Here is a 15065-nt window from a genome sequence, read left to right as displayed (position 1 = left end):
GCCGTTTACCTTCCCGCCAGAATGTTACCTATTTATCTACTTGCACTTTGACGTGCTTTCAAACTGCTAGGTTGGCAGGAGCAGGGACCAAGCAACGGGAGCTCACCCCGTCACAGGGATTCGAACCTCCGACCTTCTGATCAGCAAGTCCTAGGCTCTGTGGTTTAACCCACAGTGCCACCCGCGTCCCTCCTTTAAGGTACTAAGAATGAATAAAAGCTGCAAGATGTCAGTAGGAGCAAAAAAAAAAAAGTTTGGGAACCACTTCTTTAACAACTTGGGACTGGTTCAACAATATTGACTGGTATTCAATTCCGCTTAAGTTTTACACAGAAGGAGACCTACTGAAATTAAATGACCCAAGTTAGTCATGTTCATTAATTTCAGTGGGTCTACTGTGAATAAAACTCAATTGAATACTACCCAATAATAATATTATTTCCCTCTAAGTAGCAGGACAGAGATTTTCTAGTGGAAATTAACCTGGGTGTTCTGCTGTCCTGTCTAGCCCTGTCTATCCTATAGTTACTGTAGCAGTTATAAGGTTTATATAACTGAAGCATTATCCCTGATATCCTAGTTTTCTATGTGCAGGGAGGTTTCCCCCTCAGCCCATAGCCAAGTATTCAACCTTGCACCTGAAGTAGGTCATTTCAGGAGAGCCTTTAGCATTCAGTCCTGCTGAGTGTTCAAACCAACACACAACTTTAGAATGTAGAAGAGAAGGCAAGTGATGACCAGAAGACCAATAAATGCTTGCTCACACAGAAACAAGTCCCATTGAATTATGTGTGGGTTATGCCTAAGTAACTGTGCATAGAATCTCAGCCTAAACATTCTATAGCTCAGAATAACAAGCAACACTGATTGATACCTGATTATAAAATGAAACATTTTTTTAAAAATCTAAAAATCACTCTTGGTTAATGTGTGATATGTCTCCATCTTGCTTTTTCAGTCCTGAGATTAGATTTGATGTCCATGTTAAGAGAAAGACCATATAGGATGCTGCAAAATATGTCTATTTATAGGGAAATCCTATTATTCAGTTAATGGTTCCAGTGGTGTTTTTGCACAATGTATGCCACATTTCATTCTGAAGACGCTAGCTCTCCATACATGTGCTTTTTTACTTGTATGAATGCCATTTCAGATTCAGTGCAAATAGACTGATTTGCAGGAAAGAATATACTGGGACAATCTCTCTTTCTCCCCTCCCCACCCCTCAAAAATAATGTAGCATCTACAGCTATTCTCTAGAGGCTTGTGTTCTCCAGTCTACCCCATAATTGCATTAGCATGTAAATGTCTTGATGGCCTGGTTTCCTGTGCCATTAAACAGGCACCTTAGGATGCTTGCAATCGAGGGCAGTTCCTTTTCGGAAAACGCCATTGCATTGGATTGTTTTGCCTGCCACCCCAGACCGAGGTGAGGAGTTAAAACTTTGTGCATTTCTTATGCCTGAAAATGAGCAACAAATAATGGGCACTGAAAATAAAAGGGAATGTTTTTTGTTCTCTTCTGAACTTGTATTTATAGCCCAGGGATTTCACATAATTGGTTTTGCCAGATATAAATTATTGGAACACACTGCATTGTGTGAACTACACTTTCCTTAGGAACAATGAATGCTTCAGTTTCCCTCGCTATGCTGAATTGTATAGCCTTTATTTTCAAGCAACGGTATATGCACACTGTTTTGCTCATCTAGCTGACACTCGCTACAGATTTAAATTGGTTTTGCATTCGTTCCCTCTCCTCTGGGAATCTTGGGAACTGTAGTAAAGTTGGAGGAGCAGAGAGAAGATACAGCACCCAACACAACTTAAACTAGTACAGTGGTACCTCGGGTTACAGATGCTTCAGGTTACAGAAGCTTCAGGTTACAGAAGCTTCAGGTTACAGACTCTGCTAACCCAGAAATAGTACCTCGGGTTAAGAACTCTGCTTCAAGATGAGAACAGAATTCACGCAGCAGTGGCGCGGCAGCAACAGGAGGTCCCATTAGCTAAAGTGGTGCTTCAGGTTAAGAACAGTTTCAGGTTAAGAATGGACCTCCAGAACAAATTAAGTTCTGAACCCGAGGTACCATTGTATGTAGATGTGCCCTCATACTATGATTTGCATACACCTGTTTTATCGGGTTTTTAATATTCTGTTCAGAGCCACCCAGATTGGCTGGGGAAACCCAGCCAGATGGACGGGGTATAAATAATAAATTATTGTTTTATATCATACGAAGTTAGGTGCCCTGATAACCATAAACTGAGAAGGGTTCAGATGTATAAGTTGGGGCTTTCACCTTTTAAAAACACATAAAAGCTGTGATCTCAGCTTTTCTCAGTAACATGGCCCAGTAGGAGGAAGCAGCATTCTTATTATTTTGCCAATCTCCACTCTGCACAGTTGCTCTGAATTTTGAACAGCAATTACAATTTTGTATGTGGATCTCTATCATGATACAAAGTTGCATGAGGAGTTACATTTAAGTGGCAATCCTAAACATGCTTACTAGGAGTAAGCTGTATTTGAACAGGGTTTCAAATATTATTATTAATGTAAGTATTATTAAGACTTCTATACCGTCCTTCATCAAAATATCTCAGGGCAGTTCACAAGACAAAAAACTAGATAAAAGCACAAATACTGTTGTACCTTGGAAGTCGAATGGAATCTATTCCGGAAGTCAGTTCGACTTCCAAAACGTTCAAAAACCAAAGCACGGCGGAAGCTCCAGTAGCCAATGGGAATCCCCGTCGGACGTTCGGCTTCCAAAAATAGTTCGTAAACCGAAACAGTCACTTCTGGGTTTGCGACGTTTGGGAACTATGCTCTTTGACTTCCAAGGAAGTTAAAACAGAAGCAACAAAACAATGCCACCCCAAGCACATTTAAAAGGCTGTAGAATATTAATCAGCTCAAGGCCTGGTTCAAGAGGAACATTTTTGCCTGGCACCTAAAAATATATAATGATGGTGCCAGGTGGAACTCCCTGGAGAGAGCATACCACAAATGGGGAGCCAATACAGAAAAGGCCTGTTCTTGTGTTGCCGCCCTCTGGGCCTCTCATGGAAAAGGCACATGAAGAAAGGCCTCAGATGATGAACACAGAGTCCAGGTTGTAAGAAAGCGTCCCTCTGTGTGTTAAAATAATGACATTGGCATTAACATTTCTTTGCTTCATATACTGCCACCACTTCTGGCCTTTTTTTTTTTTTGCCTTTTTTTGCATTTGGCCTACATCGTTCCTTTCCTTTTTACATCTTTCAGTACTGTATACTTTTAGGATCCTCATACAGTCTTGTGAATCAGGGCTGCAACAGGATAACTCTGCAGTTGCACCCCCATGTCACTTTCTAAATTTAACATAACAAAATGATGTGATTTTTGCGGCTGCAGTCCGTTTATACATGGTAACATCATGCTTTCTGACAAAAAAAATAGAGAGACTTGGGCTTTCAGTGGCACCACAAATTCTTATTGTGGGGCTATGCAGGTTGGTTGGTTGATTGATGGATTGATTTCTAGACCGTTTAACACATAGCCTTCCAAACTGTGTGTCACGACACGTTAGTGTGTTGGCTGCAGTGTGTAGGTGTGTTGCGCTCCTCCAGGGGCTGGAAGGCAGTCGGTTTAACCTCTGGTTTGCTAGCAAAACTTAATTACTGTGTCATGAAACGATGCATGTCTAAAAAGTGTGTCACCGACATGAAAAGTTTAGAAGGCTCTGGTTTAACATATTAAAAGTATTTCTAAGTTGTGTCAGTGTAGAATGTATTTGTATTCAATAGTGGACATAGTTGTTTTGTTTTATAACATTATAATGTTTCATAAAGGTGACAAAACCAGTGTGAAATACAATCTCCTGTAACTAAAATTCCCGTCAGCCTCAGCATGGCCAATGATCAGGGATTATGGGAGTTGTAGTCCAACATCTGGCTGCTCTTGCTGGACAGTTTGCATCACTTACCATCCTGAAAACTGAAGCTGATACTTTCAAACCTTGAAATATTATGGTTTGGGTTTTATTTCAATTGTGTTCGGTTACAAATGGAGCTGAAACGACTGCCTTTGTGGGAGGTGGAAAGTGATGTCAGTGGCAGAGTGAGCCTTGCTAGAAGTTCCTATTTTGCTATACTGCAGAGACTCAGCCTGACATTTACTTTCTAACATTTCTTTGTATGAATGGATTGAAAGGGGGGAGCTAGTCCGTGCTCTCCCCCTCCCTTTCCCTTTCTATAAACCAGCCCTCAGCCTTCTGACATCACAGTCCCATAAGGAGGCAGAGAAGGAATTTGATTTCAATGAGCTAAAAAAAGGAGTCTTTGTAGGGGGTGGGGGGTGGGAGAGGCACGCGTCTGCTTCAAAGATTCTAAGCATCAAATGAGGTAAGCTCCTGTTTCTTATTCTTTCCTAACTCTATACAGCACAGGTTGTCCTGTCGTTAAGTGTTTTGTTCCAAAGAGTGCATTTTATCATAAAGGTTGCAGGCAGCGTGGTTGAAGTTTAAAAGAATATGTGGCTCCCGTCTGCTGCAAACTATGCGGTAACGGTTGCAAATGTTATGTTTCCTTTTTCTGCCTTAATAACTTAAGACACTTCTTGCTTGTCCCAACCAAAATTAATCAGTTAGATGAAGTTAGCAGGAGTGGAGGAAATACTCTGTGCCTTTGCAGCATGCAGTTTTCAGAAGTAGCCTGTAATATTTTAGGAGAAATAGGTCTCTAAATGATTGCAGACCCGTTTCTGAGCTACTCGGAACAGCCTCCTTCTGCTGCTGCTGCAGTGCAGTGTAATGTACTTGGGGTTATCAGCGGGATCATGCAGCTTTCTCCTCCTTTTCAAAGGGCTATTTTAAAACACAGCTTATACTTTTCTGCTACATGAGACCTTCTTGAGTACAGCAAATGGACACTGGAGAAACACAATAGGAGTAGCTAGCCTCTTGGGTTTGTACAGCACTTGTGAGGTCTGTCTCTCCTTTGACTTCTCTCTCGCTCTCTCCCATTCTAATAATGCACCCATTGATATAGAGAGTGTGTTTAATTGTGTCTGAAAAAGCAAGCATAGAATGGTGCCTTTATATCACCATTCTCCAAGCTGCCTCACACTGCTTCGCTATTTCTTTTCGTTCACTTAATTTAGTAGTTAAAACACTATTTAGGATTGTTATCCCAAGTTCTACTTGTTACCACTTAACTTGTTCACTGATGATTTATCAGTTTGTCTGGAAAAATTGTTTATCTCTCCTCTTTCCTCCCCCCCCCCCCCCGTTGTTTTTAGTTCTCCCCTCTTCACTTTCTTTAAATAGCATCTGTCTTGAGTTGTTTCTTGTTGTATAATATTCTGGAAACTAGAGTTACCGTCTACAGTTTTAAAAAGTGTGCATCTGTCTTAACACAATTGCCTTCAGAAGATTAGACCATTTATTTTCATATAACCATTTTGGCGTGATAATATATACTTCAAACAATTTCTCATTCTGCTGGTTTGGTGTGGGGGCATCTTGCTTTCAACTTACACTCATCCCTCCAAATTTTCATACATTACCCTACCAGACTTTTAGGAGGTTCTTGTTCTGAATAGTTACTTTGCAACACGCTTGTTGAGTTTGTGCCTTCCTTTCATCATCCACCTTTTCTGCCTAATGCAACATTGATGAAAATGTGTTAATCAAATAAGTACCTTAACATAAGCCAGATGTGCTGCTTCTGACTTCATTGGTGGCTTTTCATCAGGAAATGGAGAATCGGTGGCTGCCGGGAGGGAGCAGCAGGAGGAGTGGGTTGGAGAAGGGAATGTCTTATTCATTAGGATTCCTTCGGTTCCTTTTGTCCATACAAGGAGGAGGAGGAGAGCAGTTTCTAAATCAGGCTTCCAGTGAAGTGAGCTGGCCTGGGGAATGGTTAGGCGAATGGTTAAGAAAACATAGGGAAATTACTGAGCTTATACTTCTAGTTAGTCCTCACGTGGTAGGTCATATGTTATAGCCCAGATACACCAATGGCATGTAAAGAATTTGACGGCATCCTGTTATACTTCCTTCTTGAAAGCAGTGTTGTAAGTCATTCTTTATTAACCTTTCCACACCCCAAAAGAAATAGCTGGTTTTGTGCTTCAGATATGAGTTTTTCACTAACAGCCGCTACCCCTCAAAAATGACAAAATGCTTTGGAAACCACCGTGAGATCCCAAAGGACTTCGTGACACAGGATGTGGTCTGCTTTTCTCTCTCTCTTTTTACCCTTTCAAGAAAGAAATGATAGCACATGCAAGCTCTTTAGCATGCCCAAAGTAGCTGTTTAGGCCAATTTGCTGAGTTCAGCGTCCAGCAGATCTACTTTGCTTCTTTGCCAAGACTCTGGACTCATCTACACTTCCATTTGTCCCATGATTTCTTCAGTTTGTCTTGTGATTTTATAGGCGTGGGTCTGAACATGTGAAGATTCCTGGGCGCCAGGATAGCACCTGAGATCTCCACCATCTGGAGGTGCATGCCTGGGGATCCATGAATCTTGACCGTTTTCACACACTAGCAACACATCCTGTTGAATTCTATCACTTATGTTTTGTCTGCACAATCAGAATGAATTTCTGGAACCAAATTGCTTTTTCTGTGCAGCCTGAGCAGTGAACAACGTTATAATCAATTATTGTAGTTTGTCTGCTCACAGTTGTAAAGAGTATTCTTACATTATGAATCACCTCATCTGTCTCCTGAGAAATCTCTATGTGGGACAAGAAGCTACAGTTAGAACTGGATATGGAACAACTGATTGGTTCCAAATTGGGAAAGGAGTACGGCAAGGCTGTATATTGTCTCCCTGCTTATTTAACTTATATGCAGAATTCATCATGCGAAAGGCTGGGCTGGATGAATCCCAAGCCGGAATTAAGATTGCCGGAAGAAATATCAACAACCTCAGATATGCAGATGACACAACCTTGATGGCAGAAAGTGAAGAGGAATTAAAGAACCTTTTAATGAGGGTGAAAGAGGAGAGCGCAAAATATGATCTGAAGCTCAACATCAAAAAAACGAAGATCATGGCCACTGGGCCCATCACCTCCTGGCAAATAGAAGGGGAAGAAATGGAGGCAGTGAGAGATTTTACTATCTTGGGCTCCATGATCAGTGCAGATGGTGACAGCAGTCACGAAATTAAAAGATGCCTGCTCCTTGGGAGAAAGGCGATGGCAAACCTAGACAACATCTTAAAAAGCAGAGACATCACCTTGCCAACAAAGGTCCGTATAGTAAAAGCCATGGTTTTCCCAGTAGTGATGTATGGAAGTGAGAGCTGGACCATAAAGAAGGCTGATTGCCGAAGAATTGATGCTTTTGAATTATGGTGCTGGAGTAGACTCTTGAGAGTCCCATGGACTGCAAGAAGATCAAACCTCTCCATTCTGAAGGAAATCAGCCCTGAGTGCTCACTGGAAGGACAGATCCTGAAGCTGAGGCTCCAGTACTTTGGCCACCTCATGAGAAGAGAAGACTCCCTGGAAAAGACCCTGATGTTGGGAAAGATGGAGGGCACAAGGAGAAGGGGACGACAGAGAATGAGATGGTTGGATGGTGTTCTTGAAGCTACCAGCATGAGTTTGATCAAACTGCGGGAGGCAGTGGAGGACAGAAGTGCCTGGCGTGCTCTGGTCCATGGGGTCACGAAGAGTCGGACACGACTAAACGACTAAACAAACAAAAAAACACACATTATGAATGGTCTACGTCACCAATTAAAAAATAGAGGTTGAAATAGGCCAATATATAATGTGGACTGTCCCTGGATCAAGTGACTTTTCTTTTTTAAGTTTTCAAAGCTCTTAACCTAGCTCAAGGTTGTCATCCGAGCTAGCCAGATGTTTAACTGAGAACCAATCACAGTCAATCCATCATTTTAAAAGTAAGACTTTAGAGCTGTCTTCCCCAAAATGGCAACTAGACATTCTGTTTTGGCGACTGCAGCCTTGGTTTAAGGAGCCATTTGGCCCCTAGCTTACATATCTGAGTTTCTAACCCTGGGCCTGATAGGTTTTTCCTTTTGTCTCACCAACTTTCCCTTGGCGAAACCCACTGTATACCTCTGAATCAGAACAAACTGCCATCTGAAGAAAACCTGATTGGCATTTGTTACAATTCAACAGTAACAGGTTTTCCCAGGGAAAGTGACAGGGCAAACGAAAAACCTCTCGGACTATTTTTCCCGTGCTGGGACTCCCAATACCAGAAGTGACTGAAGACAAAGGGGCTTGGGAAGAGATGCTGAATGGAGTCAAGTCATGAGACGGGAAGAGTTTAGCTTCCTTCACCCATGTACCCATTTCGTTTTGAAGGCTGGATGTCCTCCATCCTATTACTTCCTGGCTGGGTCCATTCTGGAAAGCGCAACAATTTGGCCTTAAGGTCCCAAATGTCCAAGCAGCGGATTTTTTCTTCCATCCTGATCACTGGAAGTTCCTTCCAGAAAGGTGGCCCTATTGAAACAGTTGGATGCAGTCGCAAGACCCAGGTTACACAGGTTCCTGCATGGCAAGAGGTTGCAAGTAATTCAAAGTTGTTGGCTGTTTTGCTTTTTGATCCCTGTACTACCTCTGTTCTGATTTCCATACATGCTCTGCTTCTCAGACACTTAACATTTTGTGGAATAGGAATTCCAAGAAGTGGGGGGGTGGGGGGAATGTGCTAATAGATTTCAAAAGCCACAAATAGTTGCAGTTTTACTACAGTACATTGCATAAATGTCACTGCTACATAGCAGCTGGAATCAAAAGGCAAAACAAGGCATGTGAGTGTGGAATATGCTACACTTACTAAAAATAACTCCTACGGAGTTTTAATTCTGATTACTTCAAGATGGCATCAGTAGAACTTTTGAGCACTGAAGCTATATGCTAATGTGGTGAAACTAGTCTGTTTGCATGATCTGTTCAGAGGGGAAGGTGGATTTCCATTTCAGGAATGGGCTCCCATAAGGACAAAAAAATAAGTCTGATTAATTTTTTGTTTGTCTTACTATCACTGGCATCACTTTTTAACTGATGGAAAGGAAGTGTGAACTCTCAAAAGGGACTTTCGCCCCCATTGACCTAATTAGTAATTACAAGCATGTTCAAGCATGGGTTTCTGATACATTATTCAAGCCTCATCCTGTGTATTCTCAAAAGTTTATATTATCCCTCCTTCTTATTCCTATGGCAAGAGCACCCATGCTCTAGAAAGGCTGCTACCTTTCTAGATACTCATGGTCCAACTCTAGAGTCTATGTGACAGTGTGAAAGAGAAACCCTAACTGTTGAATGAGTGTCTCCACTCCCATCGTTCTGCTCAGACACTGAGATCCAGCTCTGAGGGCCTTCTGGCGGTTTCCTCACTGCGAGAAGTGAGGTTACAGAGAACCAGGCAGAGGGCCTTCTCGGTAGTGGTGCCTGCCCTGTGGAATGCCCTCCCATCAGATGTCAAGGAAATAAACAACTACCTGACTTTTAGAAGACATCTGAAAGCAGCCGTTTAGGGAAGTTTTTAATGTTTGATGTTTTATCGTGTTTTTAATATTTGCAAGTAGATAAATAGGTACCGCTCTGGAGGGAAGGTAAAGGGCGTTTCCGTGCACTGCTCTGGTTTCGCCAGAAGTGGCTTAGTCATGCTAGCTACATGACCCGAGAAACTGTCTGCAGAAAAACTTCAGCTCCCTCAGCCAGTAAAGTGAGATGAGCGCCGCAACCCCAGAGTCGTTCACGACTGGACTTAACTGTCAGGGGTCCTTTACCTATATATATATATATATATAGCAGAAGCTGCTTTAATGGTGCTATAGCTGAGTTCTGATTTACTATGCAGAAGTAATTCTCATTTATTTTACTGGGTTCTAATAGCTAATATTAGGACCTATTTTTCTCACTTTACCTGGGTATTTATTTTGACCCAATAATATGTCACTATATGGGGCATGGTCGAGTCAGACTTAAATCTTTCCCATAGAAATCTATGAGACATCACAATGGCTAAGCATGCACTAAACACTCCCATTGAAATAAATGACATAGAAAACGCTGGTTGCTTCATGTTTGCTTTTTTAAAAACCAGTGTTTTATTTATTCATTCAACCTCTGTATATGCTGTTTTTAATCTTATGTTGGTTAGAGGCTTCTGGGCAACTATTTTCATTAGCCTCTTGTACATCTGGATTTGTAAACATATGTTTTAATTAAAAGGATGGTCACAATGGCATGACCTTCAGGAACTGTATAATGCCATAATTGCATGTCCTGATTTTAGGGTCTAAAATTTAGGTAGTCAGATGTGTGTGAGAAAATTATGTAATGAGAATATTATCAGTATGAGGTTTCTTCTCTAATTATTTCACTAACTAGTAGTCAAACTCTTTTACCTTTTTGCTTTGTGTGCTAAACACAGAAGAAGTTGTGCAATGACCGCAAAGCATCATATTTTAGTAAGGCAACAAGAGCAATCAGGGAAATGGAACAAGCTTGCAAAGCAACATCTGTTCTAATTTAATAGTTCATATTGCACCAAGACTTCGGTAACAGGGCAGATGACCTTTTCTCTGTGAACAGAGTAGCCTTGTCTTCCCATTGGTAGGATGAAACCACGTATTACATGGTTGTTTTTCTTAGAAAAATATATTTCAGAAAGAGGCAATTTTGAGCGGAATGGTGGTCTGGGGAAGTTCCTCCTCTCCCCCTCCCTCCCTCCCTCTCTCTCTCTCTCTCACACACACACACACACACACACACCGTGTATGTGACTTGTAATTCTGTCAATGTAATTATTGAGTGTAGTGACACCGACAGAGAAGAACAGTATTTGGCAGTGGTAGGCGACTTGATACCCTCCAGTTGTTCTGGGTTATAATTCTCATCCTCCCTCTTCATTGGCCATACTCGCTGTGGCTGATGACTGCTGGAGATGAGAACATCTAGAGGGTGCTTATGGGGAAAAAGACATAACATTCCAGATCACCCCCACAGATAAGAGATTGGGAGTGGGGTGCAAGCTCCCTCTCTCTCCCTCCCTCCTCCCCTTTCTGGTGTAAATTCTCTTTCTGCTTCTTTCATCACCTTCACTATGATTTATCGTTATGTGTGCATGTGCTTATTCTGAGCAGAGTTCTTTCTCCTTAGCCAGAACTGGAAGCCAGGGTTTTAAAGCAGGATTAGGACTGAACCATGGTTAACTGTACCTAACATCTGCTTCAGCTGCTTCTCCTGTTATAAGGCAGTGTTTCCCAACCGGTGTTCCGCGGCACACAAGTGTGCCGTGAGACGTTGCCTGGTGTGCCGTGGGAGGGAGGTGGGCGAGTCGGGCGGCGAGAGGCGGGGCGGCGGCGGCGAGGAGAGGCCGCCCAGCGCGGGGCTCTCGCCGTCAGCCTGGCTGGCTGCCTGCGTGGCGCTGATGCCACGGGGCTGTAACGTGCCCCACATAGGCACGCTTAGACCCTGGCTAGGAAGCGCCTTTGCCCTTGCCTTTCGCTCTCCTTACTTCCAGAAAGCTGGGCTGGTCGCCCGCTCCTCTCGGCGGCGGGAAGTGGTGCCGCTGGGAGCTCCGGGAGGCGGCGGAGGGGGCGCCATGGGCCGGGAAGCCCCTCTCCGTCGGGGCCGGCAGGCGGCTGCCGCTGCTGCTGCGGGTGCTGTACAGCCTGGTGCTGGTGATGCCTTCGGAGCCGCTGCCGCCTCCGCTGCTGCGCGGGAACTCCTTGAGCGAGCGGCTCAGCTGCTTGCCTTTGCTGCGGAAAACCTCGCGCTTGTAGGTGCCGCTGGCTTGCGGCGTCGGCGCCGCGCTCTTGGGCAGCGGCTGCAGCGTGCGCTCCGTCCTGCCGGGCTCGTTGGTGAAGTGGACGGGCCTCAGGAAGCAGATGTCGATGCTGGACTCGGACGAGGCCGGCGAGCACGCTTCGAAGGCGGGCAGGTTCTGCAGCGGCTCCACCTCCTCGTAAGGGTCGCCCCAGTACTCGAAGCCCTCGTAGTCCGGCGCGAAGCCGGAGCTGTCCTGCAGGAGGTCCGCCGCCGAGGCCCGCCGACGGGGCCGCTCGCGGTTGCCGTCGGGGCCCGTCGAAGGAGGCGCGCTGCTGCCGCCGTACTCCAGGTCCGGGAGGGCGTGCAGGGAGGCAGCCAGAGCTTTCAGGTCGTGCTCGCTGAGCTGAGAGGGCGTCAGGTCGTGCTCGGGCCGCCGCCCGTCCGTTTCCCACTCGCAAGGGGAAGCGCCTTGCAGGCCGTCGAGGCCTTGCTGGGGGCTCGCTTTCATGTGGGACCTCGAGTGCCTTGGAAGGGAGACCAATCAGTGTCGGATTTAGGTATAAGCTAAACAAGCTATAGCTTACCATTACCTTCTATGCTGTTACTATTATTTTTTTTTTTACATAGGTAAATAGTGACCTTTCCCCATCTGGCATGGTGGTGTGCCTCGAGATTTTTTTCATGAAACAAGTGTGCCTTTGCCCAAAAAAGGCTGGGAAACACTGTTATAAGGAGTGCTTCCACAAGTCCTTTGCCACTGCCTACACATGCTGTGTCTTGTCTATGTCCATGCTACGTATGAACCACCAGTTGGATTCCACTTGTCCATAAAAGTCCATGGGAGTGGCCGCCAAGACCATATAACACCGGTCTTGAAAGACCTACATTGGCTCCCAGTACATTTCCGAGCACAATTCAAAGTGTTGGTGCTGACCTTTAAAGCCCTAAACGGCCTCGGTCCAGTATACCTGAAGGAGCGTCTCCACCCCCATCATCCAGCCCATACACTGAGGTCCAGTGCCGAGGGCCTTCTGGTGGTTCCCTCGCTGCGAGAAGTGAGGTTACAGGGAACCAGGCAGAGGGCCTTCTTGGTAGTGGCACCTGCCCTGTGGAACACCCTCCCATCAGATGTCAAGGCAATAAGCAATTATTTTACTTTTAAAAGACAACTGAAGGCAGCCCTGTTTAGGGAAGTTTTAAATGTCTGATGCTGTATTGTTTTTAATATTCAGTTGGAAGCCACCCAGAGTGGCTGGGGAAACCCAGCCTGATGGGCGGAGTATAAATAATAAATTATTATTATTATATTACCCCGAAGCCCTTCATGAAAATCATCCAGTGTTTTTTTGCGGGGAGGAAAGGAACCTTGAGATGCATCTCATCTAGTGTCCTTAGGTAGTGATATTACTGACCAAACAGTAGGCAGCAGAGGGAATAGCATTCATCACTTCTTTTGCTCAGAGAAGTAATGGGTTACAGCCCAGTGCACATTCGCCTTTGCTTCAGTGTGTTCAAGCGCTAAGGAAGCATATATTTTTTTCCAGCTTGCAGTGTGCCTGTTCTTGATCACTGTTCTAAACTGATGAGAGTTTTAGTTCTATATAAACAATGGTCTGATAGCTTTATTGGCCAGAGGCTAAGGTGATGTTTGATGCGTCACTGGGAGCTCTGCGAACATGTCAAAACTGTGAATGTTTATACGGAAGCAGGTTTGTCTGTAATGCAACATGTCCAGGAAAGGAGACAGGGAAATAACCCCTCATGGTCCTTTGTAGTCGTAGTACAGTGGTGCCCCGCAAGACGAATGCCTCGCAAGACGAAAAACCCGCTGGACGAAAGGGTTTTCCGTTTTTCGATGCGCTTCGCAAGACGAATTTCCCTATGGGCTTGCTTCGCAAAACAAAAAAGTCTTGCGAGTCTTGTGATTTTTTTCGCTCCCCCCCTTTTTTCTAAGCCGCTAATAGCCTTTTAGCCGCTAAGCCTTTAATAGCCGCTAAACCGCTAATAGCACTAATCCGCTAAGCCGCTAATAGGGTTGCTTTGCAAGACGAAAAAACCGCTAGACGAAGAGACTCGCGGAACGGATTATTTTCGTCTTGCGAGGCACCACTGTGTCTGTAGAAGTGTCAGAACTCTCAGATCTTGCAAGACTATATATTCGTTATTATAGAAATCACAGAACACTAGAGTTGGAAAGGACCACAAAGTTAATCTCTTTTCAACCTCTCTTTCACTCAAAGTGGGGCTCAAACCCACAACCCTGAGATTAAGAGTCTCGTGCTCTACCAGCTGAGCTATATGAGCAGCGTTCAAACTGATAAAAATGGCTCTGTTGCAATAAGCGGTGGCAGGGGAACCTCCCTTAAAAGCTCCCATTTGCACTAAATGCAGCTTTTTTCTTATGTTCATTGCAGAGGGGGGATTTTTGTCAGGAACATGCCTAGGAAGGTTAAAGCCCCCCTCTCTAACACCGTTGTCCTAACGAGAATCTTCCCTCAACACTACAAATAAAATTAAATCCCAGACATGGTTGCTAAACATGAAATAAAAGTAATGTCCTTTTTAACTGTTAGTTTGCTAACTCGCTAGATCATAGCCATATTTGGCACCCAGTATCTAAACTGGGGGAAAACCAAAGAATATGACAACTGCAAATTGAATATTTTAAATCCAAACACAAATTCTGCAATTGCAGGGTTTTTTTCCTTGATTTGTTTTGGTTCTAATTTCAAGGCGCATTTTTAGTTTCGTTATTTTGCTTGTAATAAAACTTTTCAAAAGAGCAATGTTTAATTTATGTCCTGATTTCTGCAAGTTACTGCACACTTTCAACATATAGGTCTTTCATTCATTGCCTAAAAAAAACACACCAACCACCCCTTCCTTTCTATTTAGTAGGGGCATAAGAAATCAAGGAGAGAGAGTGTGTTTTTCAGACCTTGTGCCATATTTATTAATAGCTACAGAAGTCGCAGTTCATAATAAAGAAGCTATTGTGAATCAGCAGTGTGGTTCACAGTCCTAACTTGTCATTTTAATTTTGAAACCTTTTAATTCCTTAGCCATGCCAAATTCCCTCAGGATGTAAATAGATCTGTAGTGGGTTCTAAACCTTTACACTAAAACATTAATTCTTTTTCAGCATGTGCTATTTTTCAGTTATATTTGAGTGTTTATCCTGATCTCATATTTCTTCCCCGAACATCAAAATGCAGCATTTTCAATACCAGTCTTTCAAATAAGTAAACAGATGTTACCAGACCATTAAAAAGTTTCATTAAACCAACTGCCTACCTATACTAAATTT

General features: G+C 43.8%; 1 protein-coding gene across 10 annotated transcripts in view; it reads left to right on the top strand.

Moving 5' to 3' along the window:
* The window catches only part of PALM2AKAP2 (PALM2 and AKAP2 fusion), a 224259-nt gene that overhangs the window by 184408 nt on the left and 24786 nt on the right, over positions 1 to 15065 (top strand). The window contains exon 1 of one of the 10 annotated variants that reach the window (XM_082204591.1): positions 4123 to 4389. The exons of the other annotated variants lie outside the window; for them this stretch is intronic. The gene's annotated coding sequence lies outside the window, so the exon portion shown is untranslated. Of the gene's footprint in view, positions 1 to 4122; positions 4390 to 15065 lie in introns of those variants that run through there. 10 annotated transcript variants of the gene reach the window in all.

Source organism: Podarcis vaucheri, assembly GCF_965113315.1.
Source record: "Podarcis vaucheri genome assembly, chromosome: 17".
Taxonomy (NCBI): Eukaryota; Metazoa; Chordata; class Lepidosauria; order Squamata; family Lacertidae; genus Podarcis; species Podarcis vaucheri.
This window is presented reverse-complemented; position numbering and strand designations above follow the sequence as displayed.